This window comes from Medicago sativa, chromosome 1 (genome assembly GCF_051527215.1).
Source record: "Medicago sativa cultivar Bolivia chromosome 1, Bolivia_mono, whole genome shotgun sequence".
In the NCBI taxonomy this organism is placed as follows: Eukaryota; Viridiplantae; Streptophyta; class Magnoliopsida; order Fabales; family Fabaceae; genus Medicago; species Medicago sativa.
In genome coordinates this window covers 7,935,578-7,946,733 of record NC_140749.1, presented here as the reverse complement: position 1 = coordinate 7,946,733, position 11,156 = coordinate 7,935,578, and the positions used below count along the sequence as shown (strand labels likewise).

The following is an 11,156-nucleotide window of genomic DNA, read 5'->3' as shown; positions in this document are numbered from 1 at the left end:
GTTAATGTTATCAAGCGTTCAAAGGAGTGATAGATACTCCCTCCGATCACATTTATAAGTAAAAATTTATTTTTTAGGTTCATTGAATACCTAATTTATTTGATCTATAATATATACCAAATACATTAAATATTTTAAATATTGAATGAACCTAAAAAGTAGTGATTTGTTTATAAATGTGACCGGATGAAGTATGAGTTTAGTACTCTTATTCATGAGTGTAAGGAAATTCTCTGCTAAAATTAACTTTTTAATTAAATTCGTTAGATGATAAGCCAATATAGTTTCTCATTTATCATCAAAGGTACCCACATTTTCTGGGACCTGGATGTTGTAGTGAATTCACACAAATTGTCGTAGTGGTGAATGTCGATCATCCATTTGCAATCTAACGACTCTAAATGTTGGAAAAGGAGAAGGTCGTAGTGAAATTTTGTGAGAAATAGAGGAGAAGAGAATATTTGAGAGCAGACTTTATTTGTTGCTTTATTTCTTCTACTTTCTTGCTTGCTTTAACAAGCTTGGTTTACAAATGACAAAATCTCCTTCTTATATAAGCTTCAAGGGAGAGATCTAGACACATTACAAATAAGATTCTACACACTCTCAACTAATTAATTTAATATTATTTTTATATACTACAACACTTATCTAAAACTTTCTTTGGCCTACATCACTTATTAGCTAATTGGGCCTAACACTTGATTATTCTTCTTAAGCTCGAGAGTTGTCATGTCTTCTTCTTCTTCTTCTTCTTCTTCTTCTTCTTCTTCGTCCTCCTCCTCCTCCTCCCACTATGACAAAAAGGAGCAAGATGACGTGGAAAACGTTAAAGGACTATTTCGTTACCTGAAATTATGTTAAGAGACCACAAGAGTAATTCACAATCCTATAGTTTTTGTTTTAGTTTTATTCTTTTCAATTTCCGAAACCGTAACTTTTAGTTCTTATGGATTTTTAAAAAAAATTGATGTGACAAATTTTCGATGATGTGGCAACGTGTGATATATAGGATATAATTACGTGGAATTCATAAAATGAAAAGTTCATAATGGATTTAAAAAGAATTGATTTGACAAATTTTTTATGACGTGGCAACTTGTGATAGGATATGATTACGTGGTATTTGTAAAATGAATAGTTCTTAATGGATTTTAAAAGAATTGATGTGACAAAATTTTGAGGATGTGGCAACATGTGATAGGATGCGATTACGTGGAATTCGTAAAATGAAAACTATAAAAATGGTCAAAATTTGGGTAATCACCACAATTTCATGTATCTTCTCGAGAACTCAGTAGAATTTGATCTTTGGGTGCGACACCCAGGCGAGACAAGCTTCCTTTGTGTTGATGCAGAGTACGTATGAGGATGTACAACCATTGGAAATATGAAACGCTAATTCTTGAGATGCATTAAGTGGAGTGTGGGTATCATGTGTCTTTTCTTATACTATTATTTTTGTGTTTGGTCATTTCTATTATGTTAATTATGTTTTTCTTTTTGTAGAAGCTAGTGTAATGTAAGTTGTTTGTATGAGATGATGAATTTGACGCATAAACAACATCCATAATGGATCTTTCACACACAATGGAACATTCGAAAGTAAAATAACAAGAAGTTTAGATGGTATCCCAACCAGCCTTAAATTGCAATTTGATTGATACATCAATTGCACATGTCTCTTAAAGCATCTATAGTGGAGCACCGACTATGCCCTAAAGTGAATCTCAGGGTATACACATAATTATTTTGCGTTCTCTTAATATAAATTCATAGAAAAAACTTGGGACGGTAGCAAAATCCATAACATTGATAGTCTAATATTTTCCATTTGAGCCTTTGATAGTCTGATACCTTAATCTCATAGTTTGTCCGCACTAAACTAGCATGCAAAATACCCAAAATTAGGAGGGGAAAATTAAAATTGTTTCTCCAAAATGTCTTTTTAATATTTTATAATTTTCCATTAACTTTTTCATTCTTATTTAATTGCAAGTTTGTCTTGCTTTACAGGTCTCAACGTCTAATGTTAGTGTTGTGTCTGTGTATGTGCTTATCGAGAAGGCATCCACATTTCCAACAAATAAAGGCCTATGTTCATTCATCTCTTCATTATGAAACTTAGATAGGTTTGATTTCATTTATATGTTTACCATTGTTATATTGACTTATGTGAAATATGTGAATGAAAGGAAGTTGTTTAAGCTACCGCATGAGATGATGATGGAGGAAAACTAGAGAATACATTTGTTGCTTCTGTTGAGCTAGGAAGTTACGTGGCGCTGATGACATTGGTACTTTTATGGACAATGAATGATACAATTTTTTTTTTTGGTAAATCAATTTATATTTTTTCCATTATCATCACCAACTAGGAGAAATCATAAGCGCTGTTAGTTTTAATTATATTGTAGAACAAGTTTGGTGTAAGGTTTTTGAGACACATTATTTAATTAGGGAAAACCAATGACTGATTTTTCAAACAATCTATGAGGTTGCTGGAAAGACAGAATGAAATTTGACAAAATGGTCCAATTGCAATTATAAAATATGAAGAATAAAGAGCCATTTCAACAATGAATGACATGTTGAATGGTGAAACCAGGAACACCTTACTCATTATATTAATTACCTAAGACAACATTAGGTTAAAACTTTTCATCATAAATGCAACATTGTTATCCTCCATAAAGGAGATATCATATAGAAAGAGGCATTCCTCCACCATGGTGGCCATCGGGGAAAAAAAACTGGTGGAATGAAATGAAATTTTGCCAAGATCTTGGTGCACCACCTTAGAGAAAGCCAAGTGATTTGAGGAAAGGTTTGTAAACTTTGTGTTTTGACAGGTGTTATCAAACATATGTCTCTTGATATTCAGACAATTAGGAGACATGTGTTTGATAACATCTGTCAAAACACGAACTTTCCAAACCTTTCTTCAAATCATGAGGCTTTCTATAAGGTGGTGGGTCAAGTTCTTCACTAAATTTTATTTCATTCCACCATGATTCTTTTCCTGGTGGCTATCATGGTGGAGGAATGCCTCTTTCTAAGGATATTTCCTTTGTGGTGGATCACAATGTTGCATTCATGATGATAAAAGTGAACCTAATGTTATGTCAGGTAGTTCGTTCAGTGAGTGAGGTGTTACTGGTTCACCATTCAACATGCCATTCATTGTTGAAATTCCTCTTTATTCTTCATCTTTTGCAATTGCAGGTGCCCCATTTTTGTTAAATTTTACTTTGTCTTTCCACCAACCTCATAGTTTGTCTATAGAACCAGTCATTGGTTTGCCCTTTTCAGATATTGTGTCTCAAAGACCTCATTCCAAACTTGTCCTTCAACATATTTAAAGGTAATAGTGCTTAGGCTTTCTCCTAGTTGGTTGGTGATGATATTGAAAAAAGAAATTATAAATTGATTATTGAGCAAAGTAGGCATCGTTCATCGCTCATAAAAATAACATTGTGTTCAGTGCCATGTAACTGCCAAACATAATACTGATAGCAAACATCTTCATTTTCCAATTATCAATTAGAGGAGATTAGATGGTTTCTATCTTTTGATATTGTCGTAATGGTACCTACATGTAAATGGTAGTGTTAGAACTTCAACTTAAAGATATTACTTGTCGGAAAATTTTAAAATAACATGAAAGTGTTATCTTACCATCATTTAATATTGCAATGATCATAACCATGATGGTTTCAAAATCAAATTTTCAGATCAAAGCAATAAACAATGTGAAAAGTTTGATTGTGGAACATATTTATATTGTATCAATCGTCATTTGTATCATGGTAAGTGCTAAAATTAGTTTGTGGTAAAAAATATGTCAATATTTGAAGTTTGAACACTCAAATCATATACTTATTTTGATTTGTTTTTCATTTTGGTAGTTTGGTTTCTTATTTTTTGCGTTGATCTTCAAGTTTGATTTTGCATTGTTCATGGTCTTGGTTCTTTCCATATTAAATGATGGTAGGTTAATATTTACTTGATGTTCAAGATATTTTCTTGTTAATTTGCTTAAACTCTTTTCCTCATGCTACCATATACATTTAGGTGCCATTGTGACAGTATCAAATAGCAAATATCCTAAGTGTGACTAAAGAGGGGCACCGGTGCTTAATGAAAAGTCATATAACCAAAACATTATTTTTCTAATAACCGTTGTTATTATAATTTATGATATGATTCTTAATTCCCATTTATGTTAATTTCATTCTTGTAATTTATCTATGTTAATTTAAATTTGAGCCACTGAGGGACGACAATTGTTTCTCCAAAATGTCTTCTTAATCTTTTTAATTTTCAATTAACTTTTTTCATTGTTATTTAATTGCAAGTAAGTGATTATAAATATAAACTCTTAAAATAAATAGGATATTATTGGTGGTTATGATTAATATCTAAATTTTTGTTTGACATGAGTTGAGCATATAATCCCATTTCATTGGAACTTTAAATTGATGTCAACATTATAGATTGGGCAGATTTTTACGTTATGATAAATATATAAATGACTGTCAAGTTTTAACATTGATTTTTGGTTTTGACAGGGAACTATTAAAAGGATGGAGCAATTCGTCAATAAAACATCTTTCATAAGGACATAACTGGATATACTCCTGCAAATTCATCCATCTTCAAGTTTATCGGTTTATTGGCTTGAGAAGGCTGATGGAGTATTTCAAAGCATGTACTATCGGTTTATTGGTAACCATAGTTTGTAATGTAATAGCGAGCTTAGCGAGCTTCATACGCTAAAGGAATATGTAGAATCAATGGTGAAGATGAAAGGACTTGACATTGATGCAATTCAAAAATATTATACAGTTTAAGAAGCATGGAGTATTTTCAACATTGGTTCATGCTTTTTATTTGAACAAAATCACGTCATTAGAAGAAAGTGATGAAGTGAAGTTAAAAAAAAAAAAGAGGTTTGAGTAAAAAAACGTCATTCACAATGGTTGATGGAAAACTATTTGTTTTTATTTTGATTATCCTTGGAACTATCATTATTATTTTTTGATTTGATGTATTCAGAGCTTTTGTTTTTAAAGAGAATTCAAAGCTATTATTATATGGTAAAAACCGGAGGAAATGAATGTGATGTACGCCTCATTATTACTCCCTCCGTTTCAAAATACATGTCCAAGTCAACCACTTCACATATGCCAATGCACAATTTTGACCGTTAATATCTTTAATAATCTAAAGTAAAAAATTATAAAAATTTAATATTTTAAAAATATTTGTCGAGATAAATCAAACAACATCTTACATGCTAATATTTGTATTTATACATTAGGTAAAAAATATGGTCAAAGTAAGTCAAGTGAATAGTGTACATTACAAAAATGGGACATGTATTTTGAAACGGATGGAGTATAAGAAAAAAAAATATTTTTTAAGTTCATTGAATAATTGATGTATCAGATACATAAGTTATTCAATGAATCTAAAAAATTATTTTTCGTTTATAATAGTGACTAGATGGTTCCTCAAAAGTATCAGATACATAAGTTATTCAATGAATCTAAAAAATTATTTTTCGTTTATAATAGTGACTAGATGGTTCCTCAAAAAAAATAGTGACTAGATGGTGTAATTTTTTTGGATAGAAATTTTGAATTCAGAGCTTTTGTTTTTAAAGAGAATTCAAAGCTATTATTATATGGTAAAAACCGGAGGAAATGAATGTGATGTACACCTCATATTATAAGAAAAAAATATTTTTTAAGTTCATTGAATAATTGATGTATCAGATACATAAGTTATTCAATGAATCTAAAAAATTATTTTTCGTTTATAAAAGTGACTAGATGGTTCCTCAAAAAAAATAGTGACTAGATGGTGTAATTTTTTTGGATAGAAATTTTGTTGTTAAATTGAGAGTGAAATATATGAATATTCTTATGTGTTGTAATAATTTTTCATTGTTACTACAACAACTAAAATTTTAAAATCAATTGGTTCATTGTGATGTCATATCAACTGGTTTATTATAATGTCAAATCTCTATTTTCATTATGCAAAAAATTATGAAACTAAAGTGGGGCATCAATGCTCAATGAAAAGCCATGTAACAAAAATATTATTTTCCTGATAACAATTGATGGTCATTAATAGTTGTGAATTCGATGAAAAAATCACACCAATAAAATACTTGATGTGTGGAGCAAGTAATAATCAAGCAACCAAAACAAGTGGGTGACAGTAATAAACACAAGCAAAAGTAGAACACACAAAATTTGTTTACCAGTTCGGTCCAAAACTGACCTAGTCTGGGGGAGAGAGCAACCCTCCGTTCTACTATAATGATGAGTAACTTTACAAAAGAGATATCAAAGGGTTACAAAAATAAGTCTCCAAACCTAATTCTACCCAAAGTTTCAATCTCTTCTCGTGACCAAGAGACTCAATCCTAATAGTGTTTCCCAAGGTGAATCAACCACAACCCTGTCTCCCGCTTAGAGAAATCTCTCTAAAACCATAGTTTGTTGTTTGTTTCTAAACCCTTGTTTTCAGCCCCTACAAGGTTTATTCTGATACAAGGTCGATATTTATAGTAAAAGCAATCCCTCAAAAATTGGAACAAATCTCACGCTGAAAAATACGTTTTATTTTTATGCATCAGCATAAAATCGTACTACGATTTCGACAAATCTTGCTACGATTTTTTCCGAATCAGAAGTCCAAAATCTGGTCCAAAAATCGTGCTACGATTTTAAGAAATTCCAAACTTCAATTTTGAGTCACTTTTACAACAGTCATTAATGATATGATTCTTAAATCCCATTTTTTATGTTAATTTCATTCTTGTGATTTGTTTATGTTAGTGTTGACTTTATGTGAAAAATGTGAATAACAGGAAGTATAATTGTGTAACTGTAAACTGTCGTAAGAAAAAATTGCTTTTCATTTCTTCAATAACATTAACTTAACATTGTTAGTGTTAAGTAAGATCAATAGCCATTTGGGGATTGTCTTCCTTTATTTTTTTTCTCGTGTGAATTTAGTCCATCTATTGAAAATTCATTTGTCGAATTCATTTAGTATTAATTAAGTGATTGGACTCAAGTGGTTACAGTGTTTCAGTTAATGATGAATCTTGTAGAAGATCCATAATCTGAACCGTGGTTCGAATAATTTTGTCATATGTATAGACTCTTTCATATGCAATGATTCAAGTTCATTTCTAAAAGTTTGGAGACACACATTCTTTACTTTGCCTTCTCCTTTACAAGAGGTTTGAAGGTTCTACCATGCCTCCTTTAGCATATATTGCATTTGAAATTTACTCGAACTCATCTTCCTTCAATGTTTGGTAGATAAGGAAGAGAATTTTGTTTGTCTCTCTTTCATGAATCCTTCAAAATGTCTATCTTTGATTGAGTTAAGGAATCCTCATCTTGTGATTCCTTATAACCTTTTTCACGAACCTCCCAAACATCATGTGCTCTAAGAAGAGCCTCCATTTTGATACACCAATTATCATAGGTACTTCATTGAGAAGTGGATCTTGGAAAGATGCCGTTTTATTACCCGCCGCCCCGACTATGGAATAGTTTATTCTCAGAGCCAAAGTTCTAAATGCCACTTTGGTGGAAAATAAGATGGTTATAGTGAGATTTTTTGAGGAATAGAGGAGGAGATAATATTTGAGAGAAGACTTAGTTTCTTGCTTGCTTCCACTTGCTTTTACTAGGTTGCTATAAAAATGACGAGCTCTCCCATTTGTATAGGCCGAAGGGAGGGTTCAAGACGCATCATAGAGAAGATTCTACATACTTTAAGATAGAGTTCTACATTGTTACTAATTACATTAATGATGTGTTTGGAATAGCGGTGGAAAGCCACCAAACCCACTTTTACACAAAAGTTAGCATTTCTAGCTTTGTAAAAATCACATCAAAAGTGCATTGGGAAGTGAGAAACATGATGCAAACTCCAATCCAACACTCACTCGTTAAAACTATTTCTCTATACTACCAATATAGTTCTACACTTTTCTAAAATTTCTTTTGGACTACACCACTTATTAGTTATTTGCGTCTAACACTTGATTAGTCTAATAAACCAAATCAAGTTTACTATCCAACACATAATACCTAATCCATATCTCGATAGTTTGACACAGTGTGAGATCTCGGTCGTTCATTTCCAATCGGACGCACTAGATCAATTACTGTATATACAGTAACTTAACTGTGTTAAGTCTGTTTCCCTTTTTTAGCTAGTTGTCATGAGTTAAACGTTAAATATTATGTGTTGAGTTTTCTCCTTCTAATATATACTAGTCGAGATACCCGTGCTACAGCACGGGTAGCGCGGCTTCGCCGCGGCTCCGCCGCGTGTCGCGTATCGGCTGCGCTTGGCATAATGATTTTTTTTTGTCCATGGTGAAAATATGTAAAGTATTTAAAGCATAATAATGTATATATTGTTCGGTAGTAATGAAAAATTGTAAAATAATTAAATTTTAATATGAACAAATATATATTAAATTTTAGTATTGACGATATTAAAAAAGCTAATAAAAAAAATAATCATAGTTTTTATTTACTAATATGTTTTCGTGTGAAAAATACTAATAAGCATCCCATGAAAAATCATAATTAATGTATTATATAATATTGTTATCGTAAAATATATTTCATAAATAAGCATATGCTAACATATTCCCGTCAAAAAAAAATACAGTGATATATATTTTTGTTAATATATAGTTCATACACTCATATATATTTTATCAATATATATAGTTCTCATTAGATTTCATAAATAAGAATATACTAATATATTCCCGTTCTTTCAAAACAAAACTAATATATTCCCGTAAAACAAACATATACTCATATATATTTTTATTAATATATAGTTCATACACCCACATATACTTTATTAATATATTAATAAAACTTAGGCAGTCGCGGTGTTTAAATAGAGATATTAAAAAAATACTATTTTTTTTGAAAGATTAAAAATACTAATTAAAACTGATAACTCGTTATAGTTACTAAAATGGGTCCCGTGTTACAATTGTACACTCCAACGGGTTTTTTATTGATACATTTAAAAACAACGGAAAAATTGAAGTATGATTTATCATAATATATTATAATATTGTACTTGTTAATAGTATTGACGATATTAAAAAAGCTAATAAATGAAAATACATTTCATAAATAAATATATACTAACATATTCCCGTAAAAAAAACATATAGTGAGATATATTTTTGTTAATATATACTCATTTGTATTAAATAAATATATAATAACATATTCTCGTAAAAAAAAATATAGTGTGATATATTTTTGTTAATATATACTCATTTGTATTTTATCAATATATAGTTCCCATTAAATTTCAGAAATAAGAATATATTAATATATTCCCATAAAACAAACATATACTCATATATATTTTTATTAATATATGGTTCATACACCCACATATATTTTATTAATATATTAATAAAACTTAGACAATCGCGGTGTTTAATTAGAGATATTTAAAAAATACTAATTAAAACTGATCAAACCCAGATATATCTACATACTTTAAGATAGAGTTCTACATTGTTACTAATTACATTAATGATGTGTTTGGAATAGCAGTGGAAAGCCACCAAACCCACTTTCACAAAAGTTAGCATTTCCAGCTTTGTAAAAATCACATCAAAAGTGCATTGGGAAGTGAGAAACATGATGCAAACTCCAATCCAACACTCACTCGTTAAAACTATTTCTCTATACTACCAATATAGTTCTACACTTTTCTAAAATTTCTTTTGGACTACACCACTTATTAGTTATTTGCGTCTAACACTTGATTAGTCTAATAAACCAAATCAAGTTTACTATCCAACACATAATACCCAATCCATATCTCGATAGTTTGACACAGTGTGAGATCTCGGTCGTTCATTTCCAATCGGACGCACTAGATCAATTACTGTATATACAGTAACTTAACTGTGTTAAGTCTGTTTCCCTTTTTAGCTAGTTGTCATGAGTTAAACCTTAAATATTATGTGTTGAGTTTTCTCCTTCTAATATATATATATATATATATATATATATATATATATATATATATATATATATATATATATATATATATATATGGGATTTGCTAGAACAAACTCACTAGTTTTTATGTGGGAGTGTTTTAGCAAGCTACACCTTAAGGTGTATTTAACTACTTTTTAGTTATAACTTGCTAAAACACACATTCTAAAAAATAAGTGGGTGTATCCTAGCAAATGCCTATAGGAGTTGCTAACATACACCCACTTATTTTTTAGAAGGTGTGTTTTAGCAACATTCACCTTAAGGTGTATTTAACAACTTTTTAGTTATATCTTTGCTAAAACACACCTTAATAAAAACTAGTGGGTGTATCCTAGCAAACCCTTATATATATAGGGTTATGATAGAAGACACTTTTTGTGAAAGTGTCTTTTATCAAGTTACTCTATGAGCATTTGCGAAAAGACACCAACTTACTTTTATGAAGATGTCTTTTAGCAAAGTTATAACTAAAAAGTGAAAATCACACCTTAAGGTGTGACTTGATAAAAGACACCACCAAAGGGTGGCTTGTAACAAAACCCATATATATATATATATATATATATATATATATATATATATATATATATATATATATATTGTCAGCTATTTGCTGATTCGAATCTATGATAACAAACTATTCATGGCAGTGTCTGTGTGCGTACAGAGAGAGGAGGGAAAAAGCAGTTTTGCTTTTTAGTTTTTATGGCTTTTACCCAAGATATGTTAAAAGTTAGGAGAGTAATCAGCCCCTCATCATCTCTCATGGACCATACCATAATATTATAACTTTATCTCTACTTTTTATGGAGGAGAATGTTTGCTTCAATAATCAATCAATATGCCAGATAATAGATATTTACTATTTCACAATATTAATTTATTATATCCTCTAAAAAAACAATATTAATTTATTATATAATAATAAAGTTATAATAACGTTTTAAAGTGAGACACATGCATATCATAATGCTATAATGTAGTGCAATTATTGAGCAAGAGAGAAAGAAAAAGAAAAGAGGAAAAGACAGAAAGTGCACTTCATGATAACAAGCCAATTTT

The 11,156-nt window shown here is 30.2% G+C and overlaps 1 long non-coding RNA gene across 1 annotated transcript; it reads left to right on the top strand.

The window, feature by feature from the left end:
• Positions 1-1,283: 1,283 nt before the first annotated feature.
• LOC146952267 (uncharacterized) lies at positions 1,284-4,873 on the top strand. Its single transcript, XR_015018620.1, has 3 exons — positions 1,284-1,426; positions 2,017-2,132; positions 4,572-4,873. It is a non-coding gene; the product is annotated as an uncharacterized LOC146952267 (long non-coding RNA).
• Positions 4,874-11,156: the final 6,283 nt, after the last annotated feature.